We start from the raw sequence: 20,929 nt of genomic DNA on the forward strand, positions 1-20,929 counted from the left end.
TAGCCTAAAGACGAGATCGACGAGCTACGGTTCGTAGAATTCGATCCTGCTGCCCTGCAAACTGGCGAAAAACGAGAATCTGCCCGTTAATTTACGCGGCTTCGTTAGAACCGGTGCTATCGTCGTTCGTAAGGAAATCGAACGTTCGTTTATTATCGTTGTCGGATAATTATCGGCCGAATCAACGAGTCGGATGGATTACCTGTCGAGGAAATTCGACGACCGTGAAACGATATTCAGTTTCGGGCGAGTAGTCGGCGACCGGGAGCGAAAGCGAGTCGGGAGAATCGCAAAGATCGATACTCGAACTTGCGTTCGAGTGCTCTCGGCCGAGTGAAAACATTTTCGAAACAGCTGATCGACGTAGATGCGATTCGCGCGAGATCCGCGCCGGTTGGTCCTTTCTCGATGCGATTTACAGATAGCTGTAAAATATTTAAATCCAACCCGTTGCATTAATCTTTCCGATCTGCAATATCGCGAATAAAAGCTGCGGAGGTCCTGGACAGATTGGCGTGCGAGACCGATATAAAAAAAAAAAAAAAGAGAAAACGTATCCAGCGCGTGGTGGAGTTGCAGCGTCGGACGCCACTTATCTGTGGCTCCGTCGGGGCTGAAACATATTTTTCCCCGTCCCTCCGCCGCGCCGGATAATATCGGTAAATGATAAATTTTTCCGGCGGTAACGATCTCGTCGATCGTTCCTCCGCCTCGGCCGATTGCCTCTCGCGCTTCGCGTGTTTCGTCTCGTTTCGGTCGTCGCTGATTCTTTTGACAACGTATAACGTAAATATCTTGGTTTAAAGCGGCGCACGCCGCTCTTTCTCGTTAAAACAAGGCCGAAATACGCCTGTTTCTTTCTCTTTCTGGTAAATTATCCCGAGATCTTCGCGGTCCTACCTTCTACGAATCGCCTTCCGCTTCCTCGTCTCTCTTTCCTTTCGGTCGACGCTAAACTTGCGAGAATTCGTTTCAACCTGTTCAATTACGCGATACGCTTTACGACGGAACGAAACGGGCGCCCGGACCAAAATTCGACGCTTGACTTTGCACGATTTTCCATTGACCCGTTCTCCTTACCGTCTGTCGCGTTTCAAAGCCCCGAGCAAAGAATCCGATACGCCTTCTTACCGTACTTTTACGGACTCGCTGCACTCGTTTCGAACAAATGGTTCGTATAACTTACGTCGCTTGGCGCGAAGAAGGTTGCGAGTGCAAGTTGCACGGACATTTACATATCGCGCTCGTTACTTTAGAAAAGTTGAAAAAACGGTATCGATTCGGTACGGTTAACGTTGGTTGGAGTTTATTTGCGGTGAAAGCGGTCTATATATTGACATAAGTATAGGCGTGATCATACGCGTTTCCGTTTATACGGAAAAGGCGATAGAACGTTTTCGTTTGTTCGCTCGATGTTGCGAATGAACGCGACGGACGGACGGACGGACGAAAGCGAATCGACCAACGGAACGGTGGTTCGTTGCGCGAAATACCCAATTTCGATCGCGACGATCCTGTCGCTGCTTTTGTTCGGCGCGCAATAAAAAATGTCGACGGCGATGCATGCAAAAATATTAATGACAGTGGTGTATTCGCAGGCGCGTGTAAACAAGGCACGTGTATCGGTGCGCTTCGTCGACGAAAGCCATTGGCCGGGAGTGATAGAGTGGTAACATGAAATCGCAGTAGAAACGGTTGACCTGACGCGTCAATCACGTTGCACGCGATAAGCATCGTGTCAAAGGGATGACCCCGCTGAGGTGATCCTTGCATCGAACTAGATCGATTCCCGTATTATCGAGAATGACGACGATGACGATAATTCTGGTGTGCACGTCGACATCAACCATCACCGGTATCATTGATTTCACGCTTACCCGCCGCCCTCGTTCGACCGAGTTAATTTTATCATGACGAATCGTCTTGCAATTATGTCGCGTTCCCGTTCAATGATACGTTCGCTCGTTTTCCACGCTCCATTATTTCGTTAAATTTCGTTTCTATCGCGCGCCAAGCTCACGGTGCTGATTTCCTAAACGCGAATTGACAGCGGCTGTTGTATCGCGTAGCCGAACAGGGTACATCGAGTAACGCGAGTTATCGAAGCAAATTTCCCAGAGAATTTTATCCAGCGCGTACAGTTTCCAATTGCACGACCCGAAAGTTGCGTGAAACGGTATACTCCTAGGTTTTCCAACGCGATCCGTTGCGATACCGCAACCAACGCGGATTATTCGCGCGCGCGATATACATCTGCCTCGAATTAAACAACTTTGTCGGGGGAGGGGGGGGATAACGGGATACGAGGATACGCGATCTAAAATTTATACGACAAACGTCAATTAGAGAATTTTAGTAAACCCGTGTTGCGACGAACTCTTAAGCGACGCGGCCTTCCATAGGCACTTTTTACGTCCGTATTTTAAAAGCAACTCGCCACTCGAGACAAAACGTTCGAAGATTTCACCCGGCTTTTGTTCGGCCGATACCAACGAACGAGCAAAATGGCTTGTCGGTTGATTCTCGCGACGTGGCGAACTTTTTCCAACGTCGAACGCGGCACGATCGTTTATCTTTAACTACAAAAGAATTTGCCCGGCCGAGGCAAACGTTTCTGCCTCTGCGAACAATCAAACGAGCGGAAAGAGCGTTTGCATATCCGCCTGTATTTCGTCGAAGGACATTTTTTTCTACCTCTCTCTCTCTCTCTCTTTCCTATTCGACGATCGACCGTAAGATCTTGTTCCATGTGCGTGCTTTCGAATATTCGAATTACGAAAAATGGGATGCACCGCTAAAGGCTGCTGTTAATTGCATTTTATTGCTACTCGAATCACGAGTATACGAGCTCTCGAATTTAATACTCTTTGCTCGAATCGTATTGGTGGAAACGTTAACGAATAATAATTACGGTGTATCAGCTGCAACGTTTCAAAGTCGAAGAAGAGTTTCGAGCGGACTGGATGTTACGTTCGCGATAGATGGTCGGTCGTAAATTTGCGCGGTGGAAACCGACGCTGGATACAAATTACACGGGATTAGCGAAAATCGAGGTTAGAGTTTCGCGGCCGAAACGCGAGAGTAATAAGAAGAAGATCGCGGTTTGGTCGGGCACGAAAGAGGCTGGAACCGTTGGCAGCGACAGCCGCGTATATTCCACCGTGTGCGCGTCATCCGCAACGTTAACGTAAAGCGCGTCGCACGGTCGCCGTGTCTGCGGTCGTCGCGGTAAAATTCGCTAGTCGGAATCGTGGTGTCGCGGTGCGTTCCAAGCGATTGTAAATCGAACTGCGACTGCCGACTCGGCCCCGTCGGCCACCGTCCTCCAACCGCGTACAACAGCCGCCCTGTATTTTGCATTCTGACGTCGCGTCGTCCTACCACCCGTAGTGTCTTGTTTCGAAACGGGCTATCGACTCGTCCGCCGCCGTGTGATCCAGAGGTCTTGTCGTCTCGTTCGACATCCTACTCGTGTACCTTACGCCGAGTGGCACGAAAATTTGCAGTATCAGCCATCGGATTTAAAATCGAGAAGTTTATCGCTCGTCGTTAATTTTATCGTACGAGTACGCGAAATCGTACGTGTTGGATCGTTGCGCAGTTTACGTTTGAAAAAAAAAAAACGTATAAACGCGTCTCGGTATTGCCATCGGAATTGCAGACGAAAAACACTCGCGCTGGTACGATCGCTTTCGTTCTGCGAATAAACTGGAAGGGGAAAGGCGCTTACAGTACGAATCAATCGATAACAACATTACAAAGGCATTAGTTCCAGCCAGCGACCGTTCGTTCCAAAGTTAATCATACCGCTCCGCGGAGCGGAACGTTGTTTCTTACATTGGGTCGGCCTAGGGGACCGCCGGTACGGTCGGAGACGGGGAGTTGCGTTGCGAAGGGTGGCCACGTGCGCACGGCACACGGCTCGGACGGCTAAACGCTTGCGACTGACAGCCTTGTATTTTCTGTCGGTCGACAGGCCGCGCCATCGTAATCGTCGGTAGCGGCGCGTGCCGAGTGTTGCCGCGGTTTCCATGGCCGTGGAAATCGTATCGTTGCGGTTCGTTGAACCCTCGCTTCGTTTCGGAACCGCGATACCACTCGTCCGTTCTAATTTCCCAAATATACAGTCGAACGCCTAATGCGGTGAAAAAAAAAACCGACCGGCGTCTTCTTTAACCTTGACGAGCCGAATCACCGGCTGGTTTTCCCACGGTGTATGGGAAATTTCGCTTCTAGCTCGGAGAACCTCGGCGGATTACGGGCAATGGCGACGGGGCAGGCATTTATTTTGCAAGCGGTCGAGCGTGCCACGTTTTGGCGATTTTCGGTCAACCGTTTGTTAATCCGCTCGTTAAACGCCAGTATCTTATCTAATACGACGATAAAGTGGAAACGATACGCGCGTCGTTGCACCGACAGCACCGCGTCGTAATTAAACGCCAAACGATAAGGTAATGTTCTTCGAGGTAAAAAGTATTCAAAGATGCGAAAGATGGCGAAGAAACGCGTGGTAAATTCTAATCGTTTGGCAATCTCTCGTAACGAGGAACGCTCTGCGAAGGATCAACGAAATTCGCTTCGCTCCGGCTGAGAGAAGAAAGTCTCGGCTCGACTGGGTTAACCCGCGCGTCGTACGCACCTGAACGGAACCTGATACGAAGGACGCGAGGGCGTCCGCGGTTTCCCGCGATCGTAAGGATTCTTACCACCGCGACTACCGCATGTCGCTCAGCAGGCATTTCACCGCCGCTCTATTTACCAGTTTCTACGTAATTTCGGACTGCCGGTTAAAGGCAGGCTAGCGTCGAACCGAGCGTCGTTCGCGAAAACGACGAAACGCTGTCTCGAAGGCAGCTGTATGATAATACGTTTGCCAATAACGTTTAGGAAAATCGGCGCATCTCGGACAAACGACGCGTCACAAATAAACGGATAGACGGAGTTAAAACGCGAGACAAGCGGAAATTGCATTTGCGCGAAAGCGTATCGGCACTGGCGAATTTCCCGATAAGATGCACGGCGAGCATAGCGACGATAGGTAGGCGGCAGCGTCGTGTCGCGAGTATTTCGCGTGAATGATTGATCGAAGATTGAAATATTTGCGGATACATGGCACGGTAAACGCTAGGTCGGTTGGCAGAACGAACGATACCCGAGTGGGTTAGCCGAGGCGAAGCCTAGCGGTGCCATATGGTACTGGCTTGTATTTCGTACAATAGGTACGCGTATTTAGCGAAATCTCGCGCACCACCCAGCCGCGACTACGTTCCATTTGTAGCGGTAACAACCAGAATTTCGAACCACCTGCCTCTGCAAATTTCAACGACGTCCAACCCGACGCGATACAGAAAAATCCATAAATTCCACCACATTTTCTAATCTCGTCGCCGCGTATCCCCTTGTATAGCGTATTGCTTTAAAAAGAACGGCTTATTTCGGTGCAAAAGTATCGAGCGATCGGATACGGTTCCTTCGACGAAAATCGGACCGCTCGAAAGTCAGCGATTCTCCGATTGCGATCGACGATGCGTACACAACAGACGCACGGACGACCAGGACCTGGAAACGAGGGTGCGACAGGCAAGAGCGAAGATGCGAAATTATGCAGTAGCGCGATTAACCGGGTGTAATCGGGTTCTCGATACGCGTTACCGTACACCGTGTCTCTCCTATCGATGCGCGCGTTCTCCGCTTTAAATTAATTACGCCGAGTCAATGACGCGTACATCTCAAAGACGAGTACACGCGATCCCATGGATTCCGCCAACTGCTCTTCGATCGACCGTCGAAATCGCGGCCGAACCTGCGATCGCTCCTACAATACCGATCGATTCTTTGCGACTGAAACGTTGTTTCGCAAAACGGAACGTTACAATCCGCTCCCCTTCTCCTATCGGATACCGATGCGAAACTCTACTCTCGTTTCCCTCGCGTCTAACACCCGCAAAGTCTCGAATATTCGCGTCTCGAACTTTCCAACCTGCATAGTCATTAATCGTGCGTCCTATAACCAACGTTTAAATACCCTGAACTGCAGCGTTCAAAGTTCGCTGTAACCTAGCACAGGGTCTAAACAAATTCTCGTCACGCTTCACGATCCATCGGGGAGTCTCTCGCCGGCAAACGCTACAAACCTTGGACGTTCCAAGATACCTTATTGTTCCTTATTCTTGTACTCTGGCCGTTCCGTGCTTTTACCGTTGGAAAGGAATCGCCTGCTGGAAATTTCGCGAAGCGATATCGACGATACGATGGAAAACCGAACCGAAGAGTCGTGCGGACAGCCGCGACGAAACGCGTCGAAGCTCGGAAAGAATGGCTACACGCGACAAGACGCTCGATCGCCGAGTCGACGAGTCGAGACGCCGCTTTGCAGACGCGCTATCATCCACGTGCCGATTCGCTCAACGACAACGTCCGGTCAGGCTAACCGTTCGTGCTAATTATCGCGTGGTTTGCGTCGTCGGCAGAAGGGGAACGAACGCTCGCGAGAGACGGAGAAGGCGCGTACGGATGAAGAGAGCAAACAGAAGCGGATAATTTATTCGGTAAGCCCGGTGCGCCGGCGGATTAGCGCCGGCGGGTTAGCGCCGGTGGGTTAGCGCCAGCGGGATAGCGCCGCGATAATAATGCTACGCGACATCGCAGAGATCGATTCTACCGCGTTTCTCTATTCAAACATTTACGATTTTATGATTGAATTTGGTCGTCCGCGAAGCAGCGGCGTTTCCTGCGTTTGCACGATCACGACGCTAACGGTCGCCATCGCGAATACGTTACTCGGGGCCGTGGAATTAAATTGTCGTCGATTCTGACGCAGAACGAGCGCGCTTCGTCCAATGAAAAGTAAAAATGCAAGAAACGGAAAATGAGAGACGTGGAAACTCGGTACAAATTTTTCATACTTTGAACGTTACGTGGAACGTTCGTCCAACCGTATAACAGGTAACATGTAGAACAAATAAAGCAATGACGGTAATTTTTCGCGTTCCACGCGACGTTTGCCGATTTCCCCGGAAGCTCCTTGAAGAAGTTGCGCAACGATTTCGATCGATATCATCCACGGGCTCCAGCCACGCGACCTTACCTCGTAGTAGGTGTGATTCGGCTGGAGAAATTCAGCCGCGGTCGCAAACGCTCTTTTCCCTTCTACGTCGACGTTGATTTCGGATAATGGCCGCCGCGTACGGGTTTCCTGGTGATTCGTCGCGCTGCTGACGCGAAATTTAAACCGCGAATTTATATGTAAATTACTCGTTCAACGGGAATAAGTGTATCTCGCGTGTGTACGTCGTCGCGATAGAGATACAGCACCGACGAGGCTCGTCTTCGACCGCGATGAAACGTATAAAGGATCGAGAGGGCCGAGAACGCGCTGCGACCTAATATTTCTAGTATAGTTCTAGTAGCGTTACAGTTGTCGTTGCGACGATGCAACGACGATGGAGAAAAGCAGAGAAAAAGAAAAGAAACGTCCGGTTATTGGCGTACAGCGTCGGTGAATGTGTCGCGTTAGAAAAACTGTTCGTTAAGTTTGTCGGTAAATTTGACTCGCGTGAAAGACGAACGAGGATCCGATGCAACGCATGCGCAGAGCCGAATGTATTTCTTCGGGTTGCGCGTTCAAAGATCGAAACGTAGTTGCAACGCAACGATTAATTATCGTCGATGCTCGATGCACTTGCTCGCGCTTTATCGCCTCGTCGAACCAGATGCCTCTCGTTTGTTCGCGATCCACGTAAAGAACGCTTTATATTCGTCTGGCTGGTTGCGACGTTGCCTCTTGCGAAGGCGAGCGTGTGTGTACGAGAGGAGAACGAGTATCGATCTCTACGGAAATTAATTCTACCTGCGCAAACGTGGTAAATAGGAAGGGAAGAAATTGCGGATGATCGAGACGCGTTCGGCCTGACCCAGACCCGTTTCTCTCTTACGAAACTGCTGACAGGAAAAGGCTCGGTTACGTACGAAACACTTACCGATGATTTACGCCGAACGATAACTGCCCCGTTTCGATCGAAACGTGATCCCCCGCGCTTCTGAATGGAAATCAGGGTACACCTTATGCCGGTACAGTCGCTGTAACAAACGATAATAACGGCTTCTTTAGGGATATTTCTAACGGACACGGCTGTACGGATAACGATAGATAGAGGGGCGAGGGAAACGCGAGGAAGAAAAGCAATCACGATGAACGACCGTGCAATTAAAGAGAACGTAGCCGCCGCCGTTTCTTCTTTCCGTTTATTCGCTTTCAATCGGCTCTTCGATATTCGCTCATTCGCGAACATTTAGAAAAAAGGATATTCGGGACTTGGAAACGACGCGGCAAGGTGAACGAATGCCACGATCGATAACGGCATTCGCTATTCGATAGTTGAAATGTCTACTCTGATTAAAGTCGTGGCAAAGGGTGACGGCTGTTGCTCGGAGAAGGTACGGCGCTCGATTATTCGTGTGCTGCTTGTCGTCGCTTTAAATTACCATTTACGGTCTCCGTATCCGGACGGTTCGAGGAGCGAGTAGAACCATCGGCGAAACGTCCACGGAGACAAAAGAATTACGCTTGCTCCCCTATCCACGGATGTACCAATGGTATATCTTTTCTACGCGGCTCGGCTGCACTCGCTCCACTCACCGTCCGTTCTTTCATTCCCCGAGCTCTTTATGCTCGGCTGGCGATCGATCGCACGACGTCGACGTCGCGCTTAACACCGTGCGCCGATTCCCTCTTTTCTCGGCACAAGACGCGAGATTATTTGCCGCGTACCGCTGTCGTTCGTCCACGCATGAAAATTCCCTGCCTCTCCTTTATCTTCTTCGTTAGCAGCACGCGTTTCATTTTCCCGTCACAGTTGCTCCGTGATTCGTGAGCTCCGTTTTTCGCCCTTTGTCGTCACGGCGTTCGTCGACCAGCGAGTTCTGGCGCGTAACGGTTGGCGGATTGCGCCGCGATGAAAGGCGTCAGGTTCCTTTAAAACCAGGCTCTTTAAGAAGGAATCGCGCGTGGTCGTTGCGTTTACCAGGCGAAGAAAGATCGCGGAGATGGATACGACAATTGAAACATATACGCGGTCCTTTGAAAAATCCACCGTCGTGTTCGTCGATGAATCTTTTGGAAGAACTCGGGCGATTCCTACTAGACGCGAGCGACCGAATAGCCGGAAATAACGTTCGGCCTGCGATTCGGACAAACTGCGTTTTTCGGCCCTCGCGAAACTACCGGCCGTCGCGCCGCCCGTAAAACAAGCTCGTTGGCACGAAGCAACGACACCGTGAATTCCACTTACCCTCTGCATTATCCGTATTCGTTGGTCGTCGCGCAACTTGCCTCTCGTCGGGAGTATACGCTTGATAAATCGCAACTAGAAAATTCGCCAGGAATTTTCGTATTAAACGTCTCGTGGTAAACGCGATATTCGAGAACCATTGGTTTAATCGATGGAAGGCTGTACACGTAGTACGTGCATGCACGTTGTTCGAGTTGTTTGGTACTCGTGGATTTATCGACTGCGAAGCTTCGATGCTCGCGTCAACGCCTTCATAAGAAACGGCACGGCCACGAGTAAAACCAGGCTAAACGAAAATATACCGTTTCTTCGTTGTTGCTGTCTCAACGTCTATCGTTCGACGAGGAACGCGTATCACGCGATGCGAACAACGATCGTCGTCGGTTCGTTGCCGTATCGCCCATCTAATCGTCGCCGTCTATCGATCAAAAAATTAAATTCTTCGGTTATTTTATTCGTACCGCCTTTCGCTTCTCCGAATTACAAGGTACTGGTACGCGTAGAATGCAAACTAGTAGCCCGCCTTCGTATCTCTGAAACTACAGATGTTGTTTAACTTTATAAGTCTATCCGAGCCACCCGGTCCATTCTAATGCTCTTATCTAGCATAATACCGTTCGCCGCCAGGAGAATTTATATTAGCTTGCGCTTCGTGCTCTCTGTACGTTTCGTCCGAAATAGCCTAGTTCTGAGTAGAGACCCGAACGAATAATTTAGCCGCGAAAGTTAGAAAAAAGAAATAGGGAATAAACCGAGATTCGTTCGTCGAACGAGTCGTTTATTCCAACATCGCTACTCGTTTTAACTTGCTTTTGCATTAACCGATGTACGCTTTTACGAGACCAAATAAATTTATTACATCGTCAACGACTGTTTTATACCGTAGAAACCTTAATTTACTTACTCGATTTAATTTAATTTTGTCTTCGTTTTACAGGGTATTGCCGCGGTGATCGAACCATCTCCACCGTCACGAAACAGCCTCGATCCGCGTCTTTCGAGCATGTTTGTCGAAACGCAGACTCTCGAGGCATAACTTGTATCGAGTTGCCATTTGCAATTCGTTATACCGAAAGAAATACAGCCGCGAACATTCGGCAATGAGCGACGTTACGAGTCTCGCTGCTTTCGGTCGTTAAAGTCGGTTTCGCTTGTTTTCGCGAGTACGAGATAACCGAGGAAGATGACGAAATTGGATATTTGCGATTTCAGGAAACAATTAGAGGGATCGTTAGCTTTTACGGACCAAAGAGGAAATAAGAATGGAATGACGTAGCGAGCGCTTTAACGTCGAGTTCCTCGAGGAAATCGATTCCCGTACGAGTGGTATACAGCGGAGCGAATGAAAATCGATTTACGAAAACTCGGTAGCCGTATATCGCCGTACCGTGAGAAACGTTACATCCTCGAAGACAGAAGTAACCGGCAAACCAGTTGCCTGGGAACGTCGAGATTACATCTTCGAGATATATCAGATTTCTTCGCGCATATATTTCGATATATCGATCTCCTTCCATCCCTATCTTCTCGACTACGCCGCTATCCTTTCTTTTCCTTTTTCTTCCTTTCTTCTTTTTTCTTTTTCTTTTTTTTTTTTTATGTATATATATACTACTCCAGCCTGCCTCGTCGAATCTAAGAGCCTGATTGAACCTACGAAGTACGTTACCGTACGAAGCCGTTCATAGAGCGCCGTTCAAAGCGCGAAGGACGGGATATGCCGGATCCGACGAGCCAGACGAAACACGGGGACGGCTACTGTGGCGCGGCCAGTGAAAAGACAGGTCAGAGACTACTGGCGACTGCGACGCGCGGCCGGACCAAAGGCTGCCGTGACTACTCGCTTTCGCCGATCAGGCGACGCGCCAGCGTCTCTGCTCGTTTATTGTATTTCCGCGAGTCTCGAACGACCAAAGAAAGGTAGCGTGACTCGTTGGCGAGTACGTTAAATTGCTCGTATTTAATCGCTGTGTTTTCCATTGTCTCCCGTTGTCTGAAATCCGATAGGAATAAAGTTAGGCGGACGGACGTCGATCCATTTTGGCAAAACAGAACAGACTGCGATTAACCGAGATCGCGGTTAGCTTTTAATTAAAGCGCTTCGATTAGATTTCGAGGATTTTAGGAGGTCCTGTTTGGCGTCAAACGGCTGCGTCTGTATCCGCCGTGTGAGACGAGTCGACGGGACCCGACTGCCGTCGAGCACTTTCGAAATAATTACACGTCGTTCAAACATTCGCGACGATAGGAAACGCTCGACATAGCGCGTTCCAATGTTTCGGTGAAACGCGACGCGCGCTCTAACGAGATGATCGCGCGCAGTTCTAAACAACCGCGCGTATTCAAGGACCAAGGAAAGAGCTTAAGATCTACCTTTAGGCACTCCGCTCGCATCGCCGTACCTAACACCTGAAATCGCTCGCGCCAGCTCGCACCAGCTCGCGCCATCTCCTTCGACTTAAGCTTCTCTGTTCTCGTTTCGCTACTTGCAATTTCATTTCGCCTTACGCTTGTGCCTGTCACCGTACGCGGTTTGTCCCTCGATAATAATGGTAATAATAACGGTAACGATGATAGAAACGGAGGAATAAAAAAGTAGCAGAGAGACGCGGACGGACGATGATCACGAGGAACGATAAAAAGAGAAAAGCGATGGAAAGGACGAACGACGGGGACGAAGCGCGCGTTCTAATTTTAAGGTTTAATCTCACCGGGTTGAAACACTCGATGTTCTCGACGATCGTATCTCTGGCAAACGGCTGCGTGCCTCATTTTCTATCCGTCTTACGAAATATCGAAACTGCGAGCAACTTTGAACGACGGTTTTAACCGTGGCGGTATTGTCGCGCAGCGTCGCTTTAAACGACTATCGCGAGATTAAACAATTAGAAAGTAGCATTCGTTAACGCGTTTTCAACTTGCAAGTTACTCGCGCGACGAACATCCCAACAGACTTGTACTATGCAATTGCTCGTCACGATGCCTCGAGGATGCTTCGTAACGCAAACATATTCGTTAACTTGGAAGAAACTCGACCCGAGACGATCGTCTAAAGGGAAGAAGACGCCGGTTCGTTATCCGTTTCTGCCGCTAGCGTAATTGTAAAAATATTTTCACGAGGCGAAGCAACGGCTGAGTACCGTGGTGGTAACGACAAAGTGAGAAACAACGAGGTACGTATTCGCGTGGATCTTATTTTACACGGCAGCATCTGTTCCGGTCAGAACGATGGCGGTTAATTAACGATCGGCCGAGTAAAAACCGGATCGGTCGGAGTATTTCGACGAGACGACCGCAAAGCGAAACGCTGAAATATCCCGCGAACGAAACTGCAGTCGAGAATTAACGACGGGGCACGGCCGACTTCGGCGTTAACACGAGCCCCGAATGAAATACCGACCGGAATTTCCCCTTTTTCCCGCCGCCACCGCCTCTACCCACCGCTCTTCGCCCTTTCCCACCGACGAGAATAAGCGCGCGTATATAAGCGTCCGACGTCTCCCCCTCGAGTCAACGTATTATATAGGATCGGCTATCGCAAAATTTATCGTTTCGCGGAAGATCCATTCTCGATAGAAACGCGAATGCATCGTCAAACTGGTTCCAACGGTTTACGCGAGATCGTCGACGGCTTTGGTCGTCGCGTTGACCAACCGTTTCCACGCTGTCAACGGACGTTCGATAAAAAAAAAAAAAAAGATTCCAAATGACCGCGTAACCGACCGAATCGAATTCGTCGTATCGTAATAATCGGACTGGTGCTCGGAGGAAATAAGGCCGGCGATACCTACCCATTGATAAAATAACCTGTAACTCGAGAACCAGAGCATATCCGGCATACCGCATAGGTTTATACGCGCTACTCTTCTTATTTCCCTCCGATTCGTCCCGTATTTCAATTCGATTCCACGTCCGTTAATCTTGCAACGGTATACGCTGGCAAAGTTACGATTCTAAAATTACCACCTCTGACGTTTGAACGGTAAATTCAACTTCTATCTTGCTATTTTTCTCTGAAAATGTGTCTAACTTTGCCGGAAATTCGTACGATCGGAACGTTTAAGGGAATTTTGGGACGAGAATCGGCAAATAAAAAGGGTTGAACGCGACGCGACGAAAAATTCGTCGATGCGTTCGCAGCGAGCACCGAAACGAATAAATTTCAGCGTGAGTTGGCGGAATTTTGTCACCGCCTGAAATTAATCGGTTGAAGTCGGTCACGCTACGATTGGGTTAATCGCTTTTTTGTCCGCAGGGGACACGATACCCGTCCAGCGCAGGCTGTACGTTCTACGTACATGCAACGTTTCCCCTCCTATTTCGACGCCTTCGCGATCTACATCTGTTGGAATTTCGGGTACACGCGCGCCCACGTCGACCGGCCGTCGGCCACGAAAATTCGTGAAATTTTTATTCGCCCGTTCTGTTTGCGAATACCGTTCTCATCGTTACAAGCAAATCGGATCGAATGTTTGCGCGCGGCCGTGACGATCCAAATTAAATACGCCGCGAAATATCGTTGGAACCGACGGGGACGTCATGACTCGTATTTCAGCCTCGTCTCGACCGCCTACACCGGAGTCGCCGTCCGCTGCTCTGCGTTGTTGCCTCTCGTGCTCGTTAAGCGTGACGATTACGCGAATCGCAGATATCGAAGGTGGAACGAGTCCGCCGCCAAGAATTCGGCCAATCGTTCGAAAGATTCGATGCCTTCGTACTTTCTTTCTTCCGGTTTTCATAATTCCAACGAAAGTAAAGAAAGTGAAACTACGTACGCGCATGCGTATCTCGGTGTTGTTATCCTTCTTCCCGTGCGAGTTAGGATCTACGGTTACGTACTTGCATTTCGCGCAACATTCTCATCCTCGTAGTAGCGTTTTTCCCGCGAAAGTGAAACTTTCTCCGAGTTTCAATCTCATCGCGGTGGCGTGTAATCCGGCGCGGTATCGCGCGAACAAGAACCACGGTCGGGCGATAGATTCTTTTCCATCGAACCGGAAACGAATCCACGGAAATGTCCATAGTAGTCAGGTAATCGATAGGAACGATTTCGGAGAAAGTGTCCTCCAGCGGACCACCACCATCACCGCCACCACCACCGCTTAACCACAGAGTGGACACGTAGTCTACGGATAGTAGCGGAAGATGGTAGAAACTAAGGGATAGTTGGCGAAGCGGAGCAATTTCGCGTTGCCGTAAGAACTCAAGGGGTAGGATTTAATTAGAACCGTAGTTATCTACTCCGTAGATAAATATCGTAGTATATAGGTAGTAGTAGCGAGTAACGCTTCGCTGGAAATAGCACCTCGTCCAGGCAAAAGATATTTCTCGATTCAATTATTTTCTTATCTCATCGTTGATCTTAACGTTAAGCGCGTAAGTGTGTATAAATGGTAGGATGAATCCCTATCGGTTGTTGTCTCTTGTTTCATTTCTCGGTGTAACACAGCCGGTTTAATGCATTCTTTCGGATATAATTAACGAAACGAAATCTAAATAGAAACTCGTCTAGTTGGCTGAATATCACGCTAAGCGCTCTGCCTCCGATATCTCGTACACATTGTTGCGTAATTTTGGCGCGCTATATACTTTTGAAATCCTAAATTTCCCAGAAATGTAGAAACATTTGAAACAAGTAATTACGGAGATCGCGATAGAGTGGATCGCCACGGTCAGCGATTTTCGGATTGATTGGATGGAGATTGGCGTTTCGCATAAAAGATCGATCGACGCGCTTTAATTTAATATATCAGCCAAGTGATATTACGATCGGCGTAAATCCCAAGGTTCGACACAGCCACGCTTTCAATTTCCTAACGGTCGCGTCTACCGGGTAAACACTATAAGAGGATGAATTTCATCCTCTTATCGGTCAGTTTGAGCTGATTACCGGCCAAACGGTATACATCGTAAAGCGCAGGGTAAAAGCTCACAGTTCCGAGCAAAGGCAATATTTCTAGCGATTTATTAATCTCTCGCAACGTGCCCTACACCATCGGCTGGAGCCCGCGACGTAGGCGCCAACCGTTTCACGAACGGAATTATCAACGATTACGTTAACACGGCGGACGGGTAAAGAGGAAAGCTCGTCCGTGCGAAGATAAAACGAAAACGGCCCTCCTTCGTTTTTCTATATTTCGCAAGAAAAGGGAAAACGCAATTGCAACGATTCGACGAGAACGGAGCGCGACGAAATTGAACTCGCCAGCCTCTTAAGGGCAACTGTAAGTAACTCGACTCGTATTCGCTTTACGAGACGAACGTACAGACACTAGCCAACAGATACGTTACGTACTTGGCCGGTGTTTTCTCTAAAAGCAAATCTGCACGTCTATTCTCGCGCCACTTGGTTCGAAACAAGCGCGACGTTAGACCGGCGAGAGGATCGCCGGAGATCGACGGGTTAACCGAGAACGAACGAGAAAGGGGAAAGGGGAAAGGGGAAAAAGGGAAAAAGGGGGGGAAAGTGGAAAAGGAAGAGGTACAACGTGGACTTTACTCGGCACGATTACGAGACTACTAAGCCGTCCTAATTGGCCAAATCTTCTTAGGATTCGCGAACCGCCGATAGCAGCTATTTCAATTTTCGGACGCGGCGTTGGCGAGCGCAGAGTGAAGAGAGAAAGCGCGATAACAGGATGAAACTCGGACGGCGTCGGTCAGTTCGAGCCGATGTAGCGAGCAAGCTATACACGGCGTAAATTGCAAATTAGCTTAAGCCGGTTTTGATAGGGTTTACGCTGGCTGGCTGACTGGCTGGCTGGCTAGCTGGCCGGGCCGGAGGGACACGAGCAACGCTTTCAAGAATCGTGTACGACGTGATTCGTACAGAGAAAGAGAGAAAGAGAGAAAGGGCGGGCAAAACAATGGAAACCGGAACGAGAATCGGAGGTGGCGCGCTATTAAACGCTCGAGCGATTCTCCGTTTCGCGATTGTACGCGCGGCACGAGATCGTAAGCGGGAAGCTAAGAGACTCGCGTCTCTCGTCGTCGAGTTGGTCCTTCGCCGAGCGACAAATCGACGCGACGGGGCAATTCATCCGCCCCCAAAGTGTCTGCTTTTCGTCGACGAGTCGCGTCGTTTGCGCGAGCCGAAGCCGCTGGTCGATCGTTTCCGATGTCGAGTAGTAGAAGAGCAGGACACGAAAATACCGCCTGCTAACGGACGAACGCTTTCTTGGAAAACGTAAATTGGAAAAACAGCAGAGTGGAATAGCCGATTGTTTTTATCGACGGCGTACGATTCGACGAGACACGAACGGATCTGGTGAAATCGGCTCGAAAACCGGCTCCTCCTCTGACAATCCCTTTTCCTATAATATTATCCGTTTCGCGAAGCCACTTTTAGAAACTTTTACGTAATAGTCAAGTTCCTAAGTGGGTTAAGATATCGCGTAGCGCAAAGTCTGGAAAACCGTCAACTCTGTAACGCAAGCGCGACGCCAAATACGTCGTCGACTCCTATCGAACTATCGGTCGCCGCGTAACGTACAACTTGGTTTTCCATGCGAAGCCAAAGGTAGAAAACGAGTAGCGATTATCGGTATCTCTATAACGAAGCGGCTACGCGTGAAACGCAAGATGCTCGAGTTCCACCGAGCCGATAGCTCGTGTGCCGAAATCCAACGAAAAACTTGGAAAATCCATCGCTCGAATATCGGCCGAAAAAAAGACAACGCGGGACGTGACGTCGGCAAAAAAACGAGGGGGAAAAAAAAGAGAGAAAAAAAGCGAGGGGAAAAAACGAGGAGAAACGAGCGGGAAAGCCGGGACGGGGCCAGAGGAAAGCAAATAAACCGAGCAAATTCGCGGCAATAAAATTCCGGGCAACGTTCTTCGATTCGGAAGGGGAAACGAACGACAATTTGGTGGGACGCGTACGGGAGGGACGGTGAGCGCGCGGCGCGTTTATAGAGGCATCGAATTCGTGGCCGTCGATCGCCAATTCCTGTCGAATCGAGCCGCGATCCCCTCGGAACTCCAAGACCAGAGAAACGGACTAATTACGGGGCGGCAAAGGCTCGTTCGAAATTGGCATTCTTTCGTACGGATCGAAGGGAAAACGCGTCGCCGGACAACGGTATAAACTATAAGCTGTCGATTAAACGGGACGCTGGCGATAGCCGTGCCATGGTCTGGCGCGTTCGTTGGAAAAACCTAAGTAGGATAGAGGGTTATATCTAGGACGAGTTAGCGAGCAGGTGCGTGGTCGGGAAGAAAACGAACGCGCATCGAGTAACGTCGTGCGTAAAACAATGAAAACGGCGAGATGCCGTTACCTCGCCGTAGTAGTAGTCGGAACGAGGATCCGCGGCAGCGCCGCTATTAAATGGCGCTTAAACGGTTCACTCGCGGTATCCACGACCGACCTCTGACCTTTTCCAATACCTCGTCTTGTCTTTTGCCAGGAACGAAGCTGCGCGCCTCGCTTTGTCTCGCTTTATCTCGCGTCGATCGAATCGTTGTTTAAAATTCATCGTCCGATGCGCCAACGGCTGTATCTCCGATAACGGTGACTAGCGAAACATCGAACGTAGAACGTTACAACGATTGCTCGCCGTAGCCGCGAAAGAGTGAAAGAGGCGAGCGTTAGGTCAGCCACTGTTCCCTAAAGAATCGAGTGGCGCCTATTTGGCGCTATTAGCGGCGTCTTAACTTGCTGATGAAAATCTGAATGTTCGTGCCTGGAAATTTGATGGATTCGCGAGCCAGGTAGATGGTACGCGGATACGGTGTATCTTAACGCGGAAACGCTCGACCAACGTGCGAATATTCGGGCGTCCGCCGTTAACGATGTATCGTGAAAGGAGCAGAAACGAGGATGCCAGGAAACGAGCGGAGTCGCTCGAGCTATCGCGCGGGAATCCGACGGCGGACGCCGGGCGTCGCGTCGCTCCATTCCCTGGCCGATGCCACACGGCCTAGTATGCCGACACACAAATCTTCCGGTGAACCAACTATTTAAAGGGATCGGTTCGTTGCCGGGGTCACCGGTGCGCCTCGTAAATCCTGCGTCGCTCGAGATAGCTCGAGATAGCACCCGAACCAGCCGATGCCTCGAGAAAGGACACGCACAGGCGCGTTAAACGCCTGTTATTTGCCATAAACACCGATAAAATTAATCTTCTCGCGGAGAGATGGTACTCGAAAGGAATACGAATTGATATCGCGCGTTGGACGAAACGCCGGTAGCTTAACAGGGGGAAACAAACCGGTTGAACGCACAGCAAGCATCGATTTTAAACTACGGCTGGTTAACGAAGCCGGAATTTTGCAACTGGCCACGGAACGGAGGCGCTTTTTGTCGATGGAGCGTGTATTCGTGCGTGCGCCCGGGATCATGTATCGTCCATACAAACTTGCTCGATATTTCGTGGATAAATTCGAAAAATTTCATTTCAAACCGCTAACGAAATCGCCTCACACCCGCGTACCAGTATTTCTTTATAAAGGACCGCACACTGTAGCTTTTGTAGATTCTGCCGTAACACAGTTTTATCGAAGATATCGTAACGCGTTCTATCTTCGTCTTTCTTCTTCCTTTTCTTCCTTTTTCCCGTCAAGCTACCGTTCGTTGGAAATTCAACGAACCCGTCGTCCTGTTAAATCCTCGAAATCGAATCGAAACTTTTGTCACCGTTATCCAGAGTTGACCGGTCGCGATCGTTTCTCGCGTAAGTACGAGCCACGGATAATTATAGGCAACCGAGTATCGAACGCTGTCGTCTGGTAAATTCGTCGACGACTTGTTCCGTGAAGCGAGCGAAAAGAAAAAGACGAGGTTACGAACGAGTGGCCGTTACTCGCGTCAGACAACCGTTATTTGCGGTAAACAGGATTGGAGATACGTAATCTGCCGTCCAAGTCGAATACGTCGACGACCGTATCGCCTTCTAATATAAACGAGATAAGATTCCAAGTTATATCCTATATGGTATATAAAATTGCGAGTTGGCGGCGTTGGTCTGGAGCGAGCAAAGAAGAGAACGACGAGATGTTTCGTCCATCTCGGAATCGCTCTGGTTGCTTCGCAGGCGTTGTAAGGAAATACTTTTTCCGCCGCCTCGACGGCCTTTCTACGCCGAAAATGACGAAAGATCGGAAGGAGAACGACAGGGATAAACATCGTGCGTTTTCGAAGACGCGTGGAGGAGTTTGCGAAAGAGAGAACGAAATCGCGTACGAATTTCAAACGCACTGCGGAAGTAACGAGTGGCACGATCGATCTTCGAACTGGTAAACCTACGGGCAATTTAACACACGCGCGAACCAAGTATTTATCGTTTGTTTCGAAGGTTAGGACGCGCTCTCGGATCTCCATACGCTTTCCGAATGGCCATCCGTCTTTACCGCTTGGCGATCGATTAATTTTCCATTGGATCTTTCGACTCGTTCTCGGTCGATCGAGCCCGCTTCGAAAACGTTCGATCAATCAGGACGATGTTATATACCGTTGAGCGGAACGAGAACGTCGGACCGAGATCGATAGGGGATCGGGAAAGGAACGGCGGACGAACGGAGAAATGGAGGAAAATGGACGTGGATTCGAAGAACGAACGTACGTCTTACGCATTCGCGGAATTCGAAATGAGCCTGAGCCGACACATTTTTCTCCCTTATCGGCCGATAAGCGACCACGGGAGTCCCGGCTATCGAGAGTCCCATGGGTAATTTAGGTTTCGACGGGGTTCGCTCGTCGACGTTCGATCGCCAACGTTTTAATTCCGTCTGACCACCTCTCGATCCCGGTTTCGTTCCGCGTAGGAAGAGAGGCGACGTTTCGGGCGCTTTACGATCCCGCTTATTCCCCTGGCGCTCGTTTAATCGCCGCTTCTTTTCGCAATGCGGCCGAACGTCCTTCCATCCGCAACCATATCGGACTCGTGTCTTGCACGAGGTGCGCTAATATCTCTCTGGCTGGAAATTTTAGCCGCTATTTTTCTACGGTAAAGCTGCCGTTATCGTTTTTTACTTGTATCTTTTTGAGAGTTTTCGAGCGACACTGTACTCGTACGATGCGTTCGAGCGGAAACTAATTGTACCTACCAACCGGACCCCGGCCATGTTTGTTGCGTTGTAAAATCTCGATTATCCGACCTTTCTCAGGCGCGGAAAAATTAATCGAGGGGAACGAACAGCTACCTTTTATCTCCGAGCCCCGACACTTTTCTCCGTGATACCCGCTGCTCGCTTATCTCGTGCCGCGCGTTCTATTAGCCGGTGAAATTTCCACCAGCCGTGCTCGCTCTTACGGAGCAGAACTTTTGAGATACTTTTGAAGTTTGCGTTTCGCGCGCGTTCTCCTATCGCGCGACTCTTTCCTTCTTCGTTGAACGCGTCGAACAGGCTACGAACGAATTCAAGTCCGACGAAAGATTCGTCGACAACTATTCCAATTACGCGAAATAATCGCGCTGCTGTCGCACGATCGTAGCCGAGTTCGCGGAAACTATACGGTTCGCGCGAGCGAACTTGGCGTTTTCGTCGACTTGAAATATCGCCGTGCCAGAAGGAAACTCTGTCTCGCGAACCGATAAGGCGAGGGCGGCGTTCTTCTGTTGCTGCTAGAGTCCGCTGAAATATCGCCGGAAGCTCGTCTTCGACCGGAAGTGATTTCTTCCACCGTAATAACTCAAACT

At 49.7% G+C, this 20,929-nt stretch overlaps 1 protein-coding gene across 4 annotated transcripts in view; it reads right to left on the reverse strand.

The window, feature by feature from the left end:
• Positions 1–20,929, reverse strand: part of LOC132916184 (leucine-rich repeat-containing protein 24-like) — a 143,330-nt gene that overhangs the window by 94,835 nt on the left and 27,566 nt on the right. For 2 of the 4 annotated variants that reach the window (XM_060975960.1, XM_060975959.1), the window contains exon 2: positions 7,980–8,079. The exons of the other annotated variants lie outside the window; for them this stretch is intronic. The gene's annotated coding sequence lies outside the window, so the exon portion shown is untranslated. The remainder of the gene's footprint in view (positions 1–7,979; positions 8,080–20,929) is intronic. 4 annotated transcript variants of the gene reach the window in all.

Source organism: Bombus pascuorum, chromosome 2 (assembly GCF_905332965.1).
Source record: "Bombus pascuorum chromosome 2, iyBomPasc1.1, whole genome shotgun sequence".
NCBI lineage: Eukaryota > Metazoa > Arthropoda > Insecta > Hymenoptera > Apidae > Bombus > Bombus pascuorum.